The sequence below is a fragment of the Macaca fascicularis genome, chromosome 4 (assembly GCF_037993035.2).
Source record: "Macaca fascicularis isolate 582-1 chromosome 4, T2T-MFA8v1.1".
NCBI lineage: Eukaryota > Metazoa > Chordata > Mammalia > Primates > Cercopithecidae > Macaca > Macaca fascicularis.
Window position 1 is genome coordinate 4848472 of NC_088378.1, and position 8533 is coordinate 4857004.

General features: G+C 48.2%; 1 long non-coding RNA gene across 1 annotated transcript; it reads left to right on the forward strand.

Moving 5' to 3' along the window:
• The first annotated feature begins 1199 nt into the window (after window positions 1-1199).
• Window positions 1200-7662, forward strand: LOC123573079 (uncharacterized). Its single transcript, XR_012433274.1, has 2 exons — window positions 1200-1466; window positions 6100-7662. It is a non-coding gene; the product is annotated as an uncharacterized lncRNA (long non-coding RNA).
• The last annotated feature ends 871 nt before the right edge of the window (window positions 7663-8533 follow it).

Genomic DNA, 8533 nt, shown 5'->3' on the forward strand with positions numbered 1-8533 from the left:
CATAGAGTTATCACATGACCCAGAAATTCCCCTTCTATGTGGAATCAGTTACCCAAGAAAACTGAAAATATATGTTCACAAAAAACTTTATATATGATTTTCATAGCAGTATTATTCATAATAGTCAAAGAGTGAAAACAGTCCAAATGTCTGCCAATTGATAAGTGGATAATCAAAATGTGGTCTGTCCACACAATGGAACATTATTCAGCCATAAAAAGGAATGAAATACATACATATATGCACAACATGATGAAATTTGAAAATGTTATTCTAAGTGAAAGACACCGGATGCAGAAGACCACACATTGTATGACTATTTATGTGAAGCATCTGGAAGAGGAAAATCTATCGCGTTCATCTACCAGAGCTACCATAACCAAGTGCCACAGACAGTGGGTTAAGTAACAAATTTATCATCTCACAGTTCTGAAGGTTGGAAGTCTGAGATCAAGGTGTTGGCAGAGTTGACACCTGGTGAGGCCTCCCTCTTTGGCTTGCAGATGGCCGCCTTCTCACTGTGTCCTCACATGGTCGACCCTCTGTGCCCGGGTCTCTTGGTGTTCTAGTGCCTTCTTCTTATAAAGACACCAGTTAGTTTGGATCAGGGCCCACCCATACAACCTTATTTTAACTTAATCACTTCTTTGAAGTCCCCGTCTCCAACTACAGTCACATTCTGAGGTATGGGGAGCTGGGGCTTCAACATATGAATTTTGGGGGACACAGTTTCAGCCCATAACATCTATGGAGCCAGAAAGGAGATTAGTGGTTGCCAGAGGCCAACAACAGGGAAATGGGGAGTGACTGCTAATGGGTACTGGGTTGTGTACAGGGGCAGTGAAAATGTTCTAAAATTGGTTGCGAAGACAGCTGCATAACCTTGGAAAAATACTAAAAACCACTGAATTGTATAAAGAGAGATTTTTATGGTATACGAATTATGTATCTCAATTTAAAAATAAGCGTATTTGCTAACCTCAAGAAGAGATTAATATAGGTGCCAGTGGGAGAAAGACAAGGCAAAATAAAGACAAAATCATGCAGAAAATGTTTTTCCTGTGATGTCTCTGTACTTTCCATAACTCCCAGCCAGGACCCCTTTGGCTGGGTTTCCAAGTGCCTTTGACAAACCACCAGCTCAGGGTTCTTTCCCCCAACCACCACCCCCTAACCTCGTTGCCAGGCTACCGAAATCCAGAGTGCTGCTTGAGAAGGGAAAGCCGAGGACAGAGCAGAGCCCTGGGGAGGAGCTCATGGTGGCCGAGCTGAAGGAGGCAGGGAATTTCTGTCACCCAGAGCCCCGGCAGAGGCTGCCGCTGTGTTGAGCCGGTCACTTGGTTGAGTTTCGCGGTGTCGCTGTACTTGGAAAGACAATTTCCTTTTCAGCAGCGTTGGTATGAGCTTTGGATGATCTCTCCTGGTTCTTCATTTCTCTCTTTCTCATGAAAGCCTTTCTCTTCTCGGTAAGTAATTGTTCTTATTCTGTGTCCTTAGTGAGCATGGGAAAGAATGGCCAGTTTGTGGCACGTTGTTTTTTGTGATGCAGCCCAGAGGCCTCGATGTCTATAGCACTGCACTTCAGGAAAGGTGTGTTTTTACAATCAGCTCGTCCGTGCTCTTGTCTAGGAGTAGGTGTGGGCACACAGACACACGGAGCTCCATGACCTCACCCCTAGCCACTGTCATAGGGAACCACAATTTATTGAATGCGTGGGAAAACACAGTATTTAAAAAATCTTTCCAGCTGGGCATGGTGGCTCACGCCTGTAATCCCAGCACTTTGGGAGGCTGAGGCGGGTGGATCACCTGAGGTCAGGAGTTCGAGACCAGCCTGGCCAACATGGTGAAACCCCGTGTCTACTAAAAATACAAAAATTAGGGCGCAGTGGTACACACCTGTAGTCCAGCTACTCGGGAGGCTGAGGCAGGAGAATCGCTTGAACCTGGAAGGTGGAGGCTGCAGTGAGCTGAGATCACACTACTGCACTCCAGCCTGGGCAACAGAGAGAGACTGTCCTGGGGGGAAAAAATATTTTTCTGTAAAAATATCCTGATCGAAAATATGATACACGTGTGTGTGTGTGTGTCTCAGGCTGTCACAAATCTTGAAAGGTCATACAAAAAGGCATATGGAAAGAAGCCCAGCGAGATGAAGACAGGAAGGGCACTGCAGCAGATCCCGCTGGAACAGGTGGCAACTATTCGTGTTACTGCTAACAAGCTGACTTTGTGGAGTCTTTAGTGTTTCTGTATTTGATGTCCTCCGTTCGTCTGACAACAGAGCCATTATTAGTGGCAGGAAATATCACTATACATTTATACCGAAAGTCTGTAGTTCCGGAAAAATTCTGAGAATTGGCAACTTTGTGAACATAAAGTTGCAAATTCTAATAACGCTTTTTAGAAGTCAGTTTTCTTTCACATGAATGCATGTGAAAAATTCACGCAGCTTTTGGTCGTCCAAGGTCCCAGGGATAGAGCATGAGCCTTGAAACCTGCACCAGCAGCCTGGGCGAGGCGGCTCCTTGTGCCAGGGCGCCCTCTAGAGCCGGAGAGAGGAAGCGGCGCGGGCGGCGGGCGGGGCCTCTGCACCTAAAAAACGCTTACCCCCAAAACATATGCTGGTCCCCAGACGCCTGCCCTGGGTAACCAGCACGAATGAACAGAGGCACCCCAGGCTGTGTGAATCCTTGGGGATCCCCTAGATTCATCCCTTGAGTTTTAAAACCGAGAAACGCGATATCCAGAGAAGAAAGACCCTTTTGAGGCAAGGATTCCATGGGAGGAAGGCCCTTTCCCCGACCCCTTAATACCCACCCTCCCCAGCCAGCAGGACCCTTGGGGAGGAAAACTCTCTCCCCACCCCTCATACCTCCCCCCAGACCCCCCAACCCCTCTGGGGAAGGAACACCCTCTTCCCCCACCCCCTCACGAGCGCCCTCCCACCCCAGACAACAGGACCCTGGAGGAGGAAGAGCCTCTCCTCCACATCCCACAACAACCCCCTCAGCCAGCAGGACCCTGGGGAAGGAAGACCGCCTTTCCCACCCCTAACGACCACCGCCCACTCCCCAGCCCCAGCCAGCAGGACAGACGAGGTGCAGGCAGGCTCACGGGTTCGGTGGAGGGAGTTTGGGGTCACCCCAAAGCTTTCTCCAGCCAGTTCTGTGAGAACACTGGAGACATTGCCCTCCTGAGCAAGTGGCAGCAGCCTGGCCAGGGAGGCGTGGGCATCACCAGTGAAGGGCCCGGTGGGGCCAGGGGCTGTGACCACATGTGGAGGGCCAGGGCCTGGGTGCAGGGCCTGGGTCGGGGGCTTCCCTTCTTGGGGCTGAGGTTTGCTCATCTGTGAGTCAGGCTTCGGTACCCATGCCTTGGGGTGGCTTTGAGGTTAAGGGGATCTGTTTGTGTGAAACAGATCCCTCAGCACACTCAACAGGTGACAGAGACCATGACTGTGATGTTGGACCCGTCAGCCGCCCTTGCAGGTGAGCACATGGTACACCCAGAGGGAGCTGGTGATGACATGGCCCCAAATATACAACGCAGGTAAACCATTTCCCCTTAATTGTGTTCACAGATTAAAAGATGCTAATGAGAGATCCACAAATTTCTAAGAAAGATAAAAAACCAATATGTCATTATTGTAAACTATATTGGCCCCTGACACAGCTCAACACCACACACTTACTTGTTCCTCTGCCCCCCCAAACATACAAACATGTACATACACACAAGCGGACACATAAGTACACACAGACATTTGGGAGCATGCACAAAGACACACAGATACACACACGTACACAGACACACATGAGCATACACAAAATCACATGCACACATGAGCACACAGAGACACACATTACACACATGTGCACACACAGACACACACACGTGCTGAGAAGTGGGTTCAGACAGAAGGGGAGAGAGTCAGTCATGGAGTGACTTCTCTGTCTATGGGACACAGATGGAGAGCATTGTCCTCCGCTGGGTTGAGATGAGTGAAATGGCATCTATCACAGGCCACTTTGCCCTGAGGCAGCACCTCTGTGGCACCAGTAATGAAGAGTGGGCCACACCCCCCCGCCTCAGCTGGGTGGTTGGGGGCTGCAAGGCAGCCTGGCCACATAAGGGGGACATCCCATGTCTCCTTTTCGATGGCAGACTATGGAGAATTTCAGGACAGTCCCTGGGAATTAGGGACGGAGCCGTCTATCTGTGTTGAACCTTGCTGGGGTCCCAGTGACAAGCTTCTCACTGCCCGCATGAAAGACGCCATCCTAAAGTGTGTACTTAACCAATGGATGGTGTGCTGGCGTCTGTCCTGAGCACTAGCCTGACCCAGTGTCTCGGGGGGCAGGTCCAAGTGGCCACTGACTTAGGGGAAATGGAGAAACTGTGTGGATGAGGGGTGCAGGCTGCTGGCATAAAAGACAAGTGACCTGAAGGGAAGGAGATGGCCGAGGAACCCGTCCAGGCGACCCACTGACAAATGTAGCGTGAGCTGGTAGCGTCAGGGACACCTACCATGAAAACAGATAAATGGCCTAGTGCTGTTCCAGTCAGACTGTGGCAGAAGCTCAGGCCAGGACAATGCTGCACTAGGGAGCCTTGGGTTCAGCCCACACCCCTCCTGCAGAGGTACAGTTGGCACCAACCCCTCTAGACAAGGATGAAGGCCAAGGCCATGGAATCCCAATAAGAGCAAAACAGTTCTTCCTCAGAACTGTATCCAGCATCCTCCTGCTTCTCATCCCTGTCCCTGAAGCCCCTGGTCTGGGCCACAGCCCCTCCCACCTGGACAAGTCCAGGTCCCCATCACCACTCTGTGCCCACCTGTGCACACCTGCCTCCTCTCAGCACAGCATCAGGCTCCTTCATCCTCCTGTCCTCCCTGCTCACCCCTCCGACCTCCCTACTGCTTCCTGAGGATGGAGTCAGGGTCCAGGGCAGGCCCTCTGCCCTCGAGGGCCCCTTTGTGGGGAGCATTCTTCCGTCAGAGGCTCTGTCAGAGGCATTTGAACCAGAGAGACTCCATCTTGAGTAGAGGCTTGGTAAAATAAGGCTGAGACCTGCTGCATTCCCAGTAAGTTAGACATTCTAAGTCACGGGATGAGATAAGAGGTCAGCACAAGACACAGGTCATAAAGACCTTGCCGATAAAACTGTTTGCAGTAGAGGAGCAGCCAAATCCCACCCAAACCAAGATGGCGCTAAGAGCGACCTCTGATAGTACTCAGTGCTACACTCCCACCAGCGCCATGACAGTTTATGGTCTGAAAAGGGGAAGCATGAATAATCCACTCCTTGTTTAGCATATCATCAAGTAATAACCATAAAAACGAGCAACAAGCAGCCCTCGGGGTTGCTCTGCCTATGGAGTAGCCATTTTTTTATTCTTTCCTTTTTAATAAACTTGCTTTCACTGTACTGTCTGAGCTCGCCCTGGATTTTTTCTTGCGTGAGATCCAAGATCCATCTCTTGGGGTCTGGATTGGGACCGCTTTCTGGTAAGAGCCCCCTCCCTCCCCACCACCTCACCTTGGCTCACCTGCCACCAGCCCCCATCCCCTTCTCAGCTGCCCCACGCTGCCCACTTCTGGACCCTTCTCCCACCTTCCTGGCTTTGTCATCGCACAGGTCACCTCCTTCCAGACCATGGCACCTCAATCTTAGGCCTCTTCACTGTTTCTCCCACCTAACAGGGCCAAGGAGTCCACTGTTCACCCACGTTTCCTAAGAGCCCAGAACAGCATCTGCACACAGGAGGCGTTTAATACATGTTTTTGAATGAGTGAACGATGGATGAATAAATGAAAAGCAACTCGGGTTTCTCTAGGTGTGTCCACAGCTAACTGCATGGTATAATCTGTGTCTGAATACCTTTCTGTACAAAAAAGACAAGAAACCAGCACTTGGGCTTGAAAAGATAGATTTCCTTCACCTCCAAGACTTCGCCCACCGTCACCTCATGATAGGTTTCACCCTGCACAGCTTAATAAGCCTTTGGAAACAAGCTTCCTGTTGGTGTCCAGTGAGCACAACTTCTTTATCCAATATGTAGTAAAAGTTTCAGTTTGCTGTCCCCCTTTGTAGGAACAAGCAAAGTTTTGGAGCATCTGAGGATCAACACCGATGCTTTAACAGCAGCGGGTCTCAAGGTGTGGTCTTGGACCAGCGTCACCTGGAGACTTGTGAGAAATGCACATCCTTGGCCCCACAGAGCTGTGGCCTCAGGTGGGGTGGGGCCTCGAAAACTGTTGTCACAAGCCCCCCAGGTGATGGATGCCCACTTGAGTTGAAGAACCAGAGCTCCTGGGGGAGAGGAGGAGGGGGCTAAATAAACACAGTCACCTGAAGACTTGGAAGGAGATGTTTACACCTTTCCGAAAACTCATTGATGTGGAGATAATTCCGTAAATGACTCGCTCTGGACCCATCTGGAAGTCCAGCCCGGACTCCATTCCCAGGCACAGGGACGTCCCACCTCCCCCGGTACTGCCCCCTCCATAGGCACCTTGATGGGATTAAAAAATACACCAAAAACCTTTCTGTTGACAATACTTAGCGTCAAATACCTCTGTCCTCACGGGAGGCGTATTTGCATTCGATTAATATGTGCATAAAATGTTGTCCTTGTCTGAGCCCAAATACACAAATTGGAAAATCAAAGCGGGCCCCTTCACACCTTTTGCTGGCTTCATCCTGAACATTTATTTGTTTTAAAACAACTTCCTCAGCGAATTTCCTTTCGAAAAGAAGCTCCTCTCCATTTTAAAGGGAAATTACCCCTCCTTCTCCTTCTCCTCAACCAATTTCTGACAGTGACCCCTTAATGAGAGCCACGAGGTTGCAACTGGCATTTTTCCCGTCCTCCGTTTTAAAGCCATAGGTCAGGCTTTTAGGAAATAGTCTCAGGGAGATTCAGATGGCTTCAAAGAAGTGACATTTTGTATGGAATTTATACTAATGCCCACCTAATGCTTTTGTTGTGTGTGTAGGGCAAATAATTATTTAAATGCAGTAGACTTTGAATCATGTTCCTATGAGGAAATTATAAAACGATCTCTAATAAGATACTTAAAGGCATTAAAGAACACATGTTCTACTCCAAATAGCATTTCGTCATAAAAGTAGAATTTTAACTAGTACCTACTAAGAGTAAAAATAGGAAAAACATCAACTTCTAATGAAAAAATTTGAAGTGTTTAATCATGTCCAGCAAATATTGGTGGTACCTAATTTTTGATGCCTCCAGGGCACCAAAATTGTTTTTGTTTTTTGTCAAAGCTTTTCTGTCTCTGAGATGGATTAATTGAACATCTTAAAGGCTATCATTTACTTAGTGACTTCATTTTTCTCATGACCAAAGATGTGGAAATTGCAAAATTTGACCAATTTTATTAAACAGACTTTGGAAATCATTTCATCCAACCCTGTGTCTTCCCAACAAGGGAAAGGGGAGATGTTTACGAGAATGTGCCCTGTGCCTGGCAGCCAGGGTGAGTGGGCACCATTCCAGCCCCTAATGCCCTTCCACCCTTTTCTGTCTGTCTGAATGAGGTGCTTCAGAAATAATTTTTTGTAACACTTTTTAACACCTTGGAATCATTAAAGGAATCTGTTTCTTGCTAATTATAAATAAATGGAGTCAAAGTCTAAGGCACATTTACTATATTTTCAGTGTTTACCATAATTTGGGATGTTGCTCCCTACTTTATGCTAGTCTAAGGCTCAACCTGCATTCACTTCTAAGTCCATCATGCAGACTTTGAAGTCTATGTTAATTGGACTATGGAAGGGAGATCTGAATTTCAGTATCCTAAATGTTAGACTTCCTCTGGCTCTTCAACCACTCCGGCGTCAGTTTCCTCTTTTTAGGAGCTGTGTGTACTGAGTTCAGAGCAGAGAGTCCTGGAGGGGCCCACCTGGCAGTCTCACTTGCTAGAGGTTCTCTTACATTAACCTTCTTGTGGCATGACGTCATCGTGCTGGATTTTCATGTCATTTTCCTAGGCCCAAAAGCTAAGGAATTTAGTCGGTGATGGGCAGAGAAAGGATCTGCCTTCAAATGCATTGTTGAAACTGACTTTTGAGGAATTAGGCAGATTTTACATAGTTATGTTGACAATAAATACAATTAGAATGAATTTTCAACTTAGAAAATGACTCACCTGGCGGGGCGCGGTGGCTCACGCCTGTAATCCCAGCACTTTGGGAGGCCGAGGTGGTGGATTACCTGAGCCTGTCCAACAGAGCGAAACCCTGTCTCTACTAAAAATACAAAATTAGCCGGGCGTGGTGGCACATGCCTGTAATCCCAGCTACTTGGGAGGCTGAGGCGGGAGAATCGCTTGAACCTGGGAGGCAGAGGTTGCAGTGAGCCGAGATCATGCCACTGCACTCCAGCCTGGGTGAAAAGAGCAAAAAACTCCATTTCCAAAAAAAAAAAAAAAAAAGAAAGAAAATGACTCACCTTGTGTTTAAACACCTTATTTAATGCTGGAGGAATGTAAGGAGGAGTAGAAGG